The sequence below is a fragment of the Notolabrus celidotus genome, chromosome 12, assembly GCF_009762535.1.
Source record: "Notolabrus celidotus isolate fNotCel1 chromosome 12, fNotCel1.pri, whole genome shotgun sequence".
Classification (NCBI taxonomy): domain Eukaryota; kingdom Metazoa; phylum Chordata; class Actinopteri; order Labriformes; family Labridae; genus Notolabrus; species Notolabrus celidotus.
Genome location: NC_048283.1, coordinates 10,773,705 through 10,779,704, shown reverse-complemented (window position 1 = coordinate 10,779,704; position 6,000 = coordinate 10,773,705). Strand labels below are relative to the sequence as shown.

The 6,000-nt window shown below is 38.3% G+C and overlaps 1 long non-coding RNA gene across 1 annotated transcript in view; it reads left to right on the top strand.

The window, feature by feature from the left end:
• The first annotated feature begins 844 nt into the window (after window positions 1–844).
• The window catches only part of LOC117823158, a 93,925-nt gene continuing 88,769 nt past the window's right edge, over window positions 845–6,000 (top strand). The window contains exons 1-2 of the long non-coding RNA XR_004633327.1: window positions 845–981; window positions 1,598–1,680. This is a non-coding gene — a long non-coding RNA (uncharacterized LOC117823158). The remainder of the gene's footprint in view (window positions 982–1,597; window positions 1,681–6,000) is intronic.

Here is a 6,000-nt window from a genome sequence, read left to right as displayed (position 1 = left end):
TTTGATACAGCTTGTTGACACTACAACGGGGGAGGATCTGGGTTTTCATGTCAGGGAAACAGTTCTACTTCTCTAACCCTCCTCATTAGGGTTAGGTGGTGTACCAGAAATGTGATTAGGGATAATCACTGCTAAGCAACCGACACTGAGAAGGAACTTCAGCAGGATACAGTGCTGCAGATTTATATTTTGTTGACCCATTCATCTTCTCTTAGTGGATTTTTTCACTCTTCCTGTCGCTTGACTTCTTTCTGCTTATTTTATGATTACTATGGCTGCCAGGGGGTTTTGTCACAGGAATATAAAACAATGTTACTTATGGGCACTTACTGAGGCAACTAATACTACTATCCTCCTTAGGTGGACAGCCTAAAATATACACTCCCACTGTACTAATTTGATGTCACACTTGTCTTTCACTTCCTGCTGTTTGAAACATATTTTCCAAATAACAAGTATAAAAGGTAGCTTGACTCCACACAATTCTGCCCCAAGTTATTGGTTGTTCTACTCTACCAGGTGTTTTCATGATGTTTAAGCAAGTAGAAGGGAACACAAGGGATTGGAAGTAAATGCAGGCCACAATAGAGGAATTGCTGCTCTTCTGACTTACATTGAAACAAAGGTAATGAAGAAAGGCTTACTGTGTGGTGTGGTGAGTGGAGAGGCAGGCAAGGGACAAAACACACACACAGTAGCAGAGATACACAGTCAATCTGACACAGGTGATCCAATCAGGGCACCACTAGAGCCAATCAAGGCACCACTAGAGCCAGTCAGGGTGGGGCAGAAACACAAACAAAGAAGTGAAATGCACCAAAAAGCTGTTGGCCTACCAATTAAAACTAACCGAAGAAGAAAAACCAGGAAGTGAATTGTTTGAAATGTGAGGAGAGGTTACTGATACTAATGAACAGGAGAGGAAGCTAAATACTGAACTGGATTATACATTTGAACCAATAAGAAGACAAGAAGTGAGAGGTATGCTAACATTTGACTGACCCAAAAAGGCATGTAAACCAGTGCAGTTAGTTTTAGTATGTCTCTCTGCTTAGACTTCCTCTCAGGTACAACAAAGCCAGAGGAGAGTGTGGGCAGTATCAGTGAAGCACAGCAGGCCAAACATACTCTATGTGGAGACTTAACAATTCGAAAGGGTCAAAGTTTTTGGACAGCGGCGATACAGCACTAAAATTTTCAATATTTTGTCAACAAATAATTGGTCCAATGTTGACAGTAGTGTCACAAAATGTTATGGGTCACAGATCCTGCTGTAACACCAGATGTTCATTCATATAAAAGCAGGTTTGTACTGACTTTTAAGGCTGCTGGAGTAATCTTTGTTTGGCTGTCTCCAATGCACCTCTTTAAAATAATGGGCTATTTCAGCTCCCACTGCCCTGTGCTCTGTTTTGCTCTGCTGTGGTGCTGCTGCCACTGCTAATGTAGAATTTACCCAGCAGGCTAGTTAGCTAATAGTATGAATGTATTGCTTCAGGACAGCTTTATGGAAAAAAAACTATAAAAATTGAACCAAGTTCCCTCCTGCATTTGTCACCAAACAGTGACCCAGATTACTTCTATTTTCTTCATACAGTTTTTGGCCTAACGACAACAAATCCTACCACACAGCTACAGGGAGCCAGAGTTTGCTGTTGACACGTAAGGACTCCTCCAAAGGTAGGAATTAATATTCTTGTGGCTGGATATCTCTGTGTTTGGCCAATGTTAGCTAAATGCTGCAGCTGCTTTTGTGCTAGCATTCATTCAAGAGATTGACCGACTAATTCAAAGTTGTCACCTTCACTAGTCGGCACCAGAATAATAGTTGGCTAAGTGAACGGTTAATGTTTTATTACTGTTAGCTTGAAATGCTAGTCATGTGTTGTGTCTATGCTGTAGTGTAGTCACCTGCTACTTGCCAAGGCTGTAGCTCTGGTTAGCGGCTACTGCTACAGATAGCTTCTCGTAGCAGTTTGGCAGTATTTTGATGTAGAACATAGAGATAAAGTTGTAAGCTGTGTCAGGTTAAAATAATACAACCACAGGGCTCTCAAGTTTTGAACTCAGTTCAGAGTGAGATTCTGGCAGGGTGTGTTGGTGCAGACAGACCTCAGGGGGGGTGTAGACCTGCAGACAGACCTTGTCTTCTAATCTGTTGTCAGTCTGCATTGCTCATGTGCATCCTTTTCTTTGGAAGGTAACTTTGTTGCATTGTTTACAGTAATGCTATTTTTTGATTGGCTGTTGGGTAGCTATAAATTCTCTTTCTTTTTGATTAGCTGGTGCATGGAAAACTCATTCTGAAGGAAAAGCGGCGCAACTTGGTGGCCGTTGTCCTAGTAATTATTGTGCGTGAGAAATACAAAGTGTGGAATGTGAACAGGTTGAAATGCGTGTGTCTTATGCCCAATGTGGGAGACTTGAGAGCCCTGCAACCATTTCAATGTAACAAGCAGAGGCATGTTTGACCATAGACTGTAAAAAAAAAAAATGGAAGTCATCTCGCTCGGCTTCCACAAAAACTGCTCCTCCTAGTGGCTGGCTGCAGTATAGGTCAAAAACTCTGTCTCGCTGCACTCAAACTTAAAAAAATAAAAACACGTCGTATGAAGCGTGTTACCGTGGCAAGACATAACTGTGGAAACACAGAAATTCTCTACTGCGCAGACACTGGCTGCAAAATTGCTGCGCATTCGAACAGGGTGTTTTTGGCTTCAAAATTGTACAACAGGAAAAGGCGGAGCAACGCTGTCCATTTTTTTTTACAGTCTATGTGTTTGACAGGCAAGGATGACCAAATCTGGTGGTGCTAGCTGCACTAATGTTTGCCACACTGCGCAAAACAATTAGACATCGTTTGGTCTGCAGACTCTGACCATGTGACCGCCGATGTCTGATAAACTGTGCTCAATTTTGATTGTTTTCTGAATGCTTTCTAACCTTTAGACTTGTTGGTTAGTCTGCTATGACTCATAGTATTCAGTTAGATTATCAGGCCAGTATGCGTGTTTGAGAATTGCTTCTCACCTATGGATTTAAAGGTGTACTTCCCTTATGGTTCTTTGTTGTTGCTTCTGAGCTTGATGCTACCATCTCTATTATAGCGAATATTACTGTAAACTGGCTTTATTGACACAGACCTGCTGCTTGTCTTGAACACACTCTCTCCATCCTCATCATTTCCTGTAAGAGTAAGCTTGAAATTTGCTTCCTGCTGTGGGCTTTAAATGTCCACTGAAAGGATGAGTTTTCATCTTTGGGACATCAGCTACTCTTCACAGACATTACTGTTGACACATCTGTAATCATGTCTTCACTCCAACGAGGTAAGATTTCCTTTTTTTCTTGTTGAACTGTGATAAATGCTGTGAAATGCTGCTCTTGAGTGTGTTTGTGTGTCTCACTGTATGAGCTAGTTGTTTCAGAGCTGTCACTGATCTGCTTGTATCTGATGGTTCCTTCTTTTGCTGTTGCTGGTGCTGCCATCTGTCTATTTTACAGTTTTGGATTGCTGTTTTTTAATTGCTGAGCTCATTCTTTAGTTTGCTGGTTGTTTGTCTTTTGCATCATGAAGTAGTTGTGTTCCCCTTTTGGTGTTTTTGGCTTCTTTTTCTGCTAGCTTTCATGCTATTGACAGAATATGATTCATTGCTATGTTGGGGATTTGCTTGGTGTGTGAGCTAGGTTAAAGTTGATGGATTTTGGCTGTGTGATATCATGCTAACTTTACATCACAGTAAAGTTGCATTGGACTCAAGATCCTGCTTGCTCATGTCATTTGTAGATGAACATTTAAACTATATGTGCTTCCATGAATTGGTTGAAATCCAAATATTTGCTCCGTGGTTGCAAATGTTGGTTTCTGGTGGAGTGTGATACTGTAAAGTGTCTTTATGGATGTAAACATGCTGATTGTCTTGCACACAGTCCATCCATTTTCATTACTTCCTGTTAAGGTAAGTTTGACATGTACCTCTTGTGGCGTCTACTTTGGCTAGGAATCAGAGACCTCTGGTATCCCTCCTGAGCTTCAACACGGTAAGAATGTATTATTTTTGCTCTTCTTTAAACTGCTATGAAACTGTGCTGTTCACTCTGCTGCTATGTTTGGTTTTAAAATCTTGTTGTTTGAATGCTGTCACTGATCTGCTTGTATCTGTTGGTTGCTTGTTTCTGCTGCTGTGGATTTCAGTTTTGTAGATTCTGATCTCATTCTTTGCTTTGTTGGCTATTTATCTAATGCTGTATGGAATATGGATAGGTGTACGTGTGTCTGGTGTTATGGACTGAGCTGGTTTTGCTGCATATTTCACTCTTGGATGTTGCTGGTGCTTTAAGGGTTTTGCTGTGCAAACATGTCTCTGGTTTGAGGATCTTTCTCTATGTTGTAATTGCTTGTACTTGTCCAGACATGTATTAACTTGTATTTCTTATCAGTTATATACACTGAGATTAAGGGTTACACCTACTTTTTTACACCAACATTTTTTTATTTAAAACTTTTAGAATCAAAAACTCAATGCGAGGCTAGAGCTACACAATAAATAGAAGTTCCATTGTCCTTGCAACATAAGCTTTCACACACATGGCAAAGTTTTGATTTATCACTATGAATAGAAAAAGTATTTTATGTTAAAAGCAAAGCTTTCCAACTCAACACTGTACCTTTTACAGTGTGGAGAGAGGCCTGTGTGTAATTTCCATACTTTTGCTCTATTTTTGTTGCAGTCATGAAGTCAAGTAGCTATCCATTAGCCTCAGATTAATTGGTGCAAGGAGAGGGTTCAGACTTTTTTGACTGGGTTGAACCAACTGCAACACAAACTGAGTCAAGGAAGGGAAGTCTTAACAGGTTACAAGAAATTCAATTTTGAAATACTTACAACAAACGGTCTGTTAATTTTCTACACTTAGAAATCACAGTTGTCGTTCATTTTTGAAGTCTGTCTTTATCACTCAGGTTTTCATGCAAGAGTGGCATGAAGTATGTGTGCACACTCATACATGAAGGAAAGGCTTTTTATATACCCTTTCCATCTCCATGGATCCTATCTACTTTGACTGTGAACGTTAAAGTATCAAAAGATGTTGTAGTCTTTGGTAAAATGTTCAACTTCAAAGAGGAACTCAACAACAACTTGGCAACATGTAAATCTTCTGTGCATACTTCTTTAAGGATTAATAAAAGAAAATGTCTGCCCCAGGCAACAATTTAACATACAGAAGAAAGACATGAGCTACAATGAAAAGCAAAGACAGCTACAAGCAGTCTGTTGCAACACAACACAAATAGTTTATGTTAACATAGGTCCCACTGATTATAGTTTAGGATGTTAGGTGGCATCTGGAGGTGGTTAAACAGATATCAAGGGGGCCTTAGTTAACCCTCTGGATCTGTCTCTGATTGGTGCTAGTTTAGAGGTGAAAACAAAAATGCTTTTTGGATTAATTGTGGGTTTATCAGATTACTTATTGATTCAAACGCAGGTACAGTGAAAACAACAAGAAATCTGAAATACATTTAGATTAAAGCTAAGATTGCAGTCTTTATTATTTTAAGATGTCATACACACACATATTTATATATTGTGATGACCCCTCCACACCATATGTGTGTCTATAGATATAGATACAGATATTTAAAATAGATATATGGATAAAGAAATAGATATATTTAGATATAGATAAAGACATTTAGATAGAGATAGATATATATTTAGATAGAGATTTTTTGAAATATAAAGAGATATTTTATATATATATATATATATTTAGATAAAGATATTTATATAGAGAGAGGGAAATATATATATATATATAGATGTTTACATATATTTTAGATAAAGATATAAAGATATTTAGATTTAGATATATAGATGTATATATATTAAGATATAGATATTTAGATATTTATATCCATATATAGACATAGATATTTAGATATAGATATATATAAATAGTTATTTATATATAGATATTAAGATATAGAAAGATTTA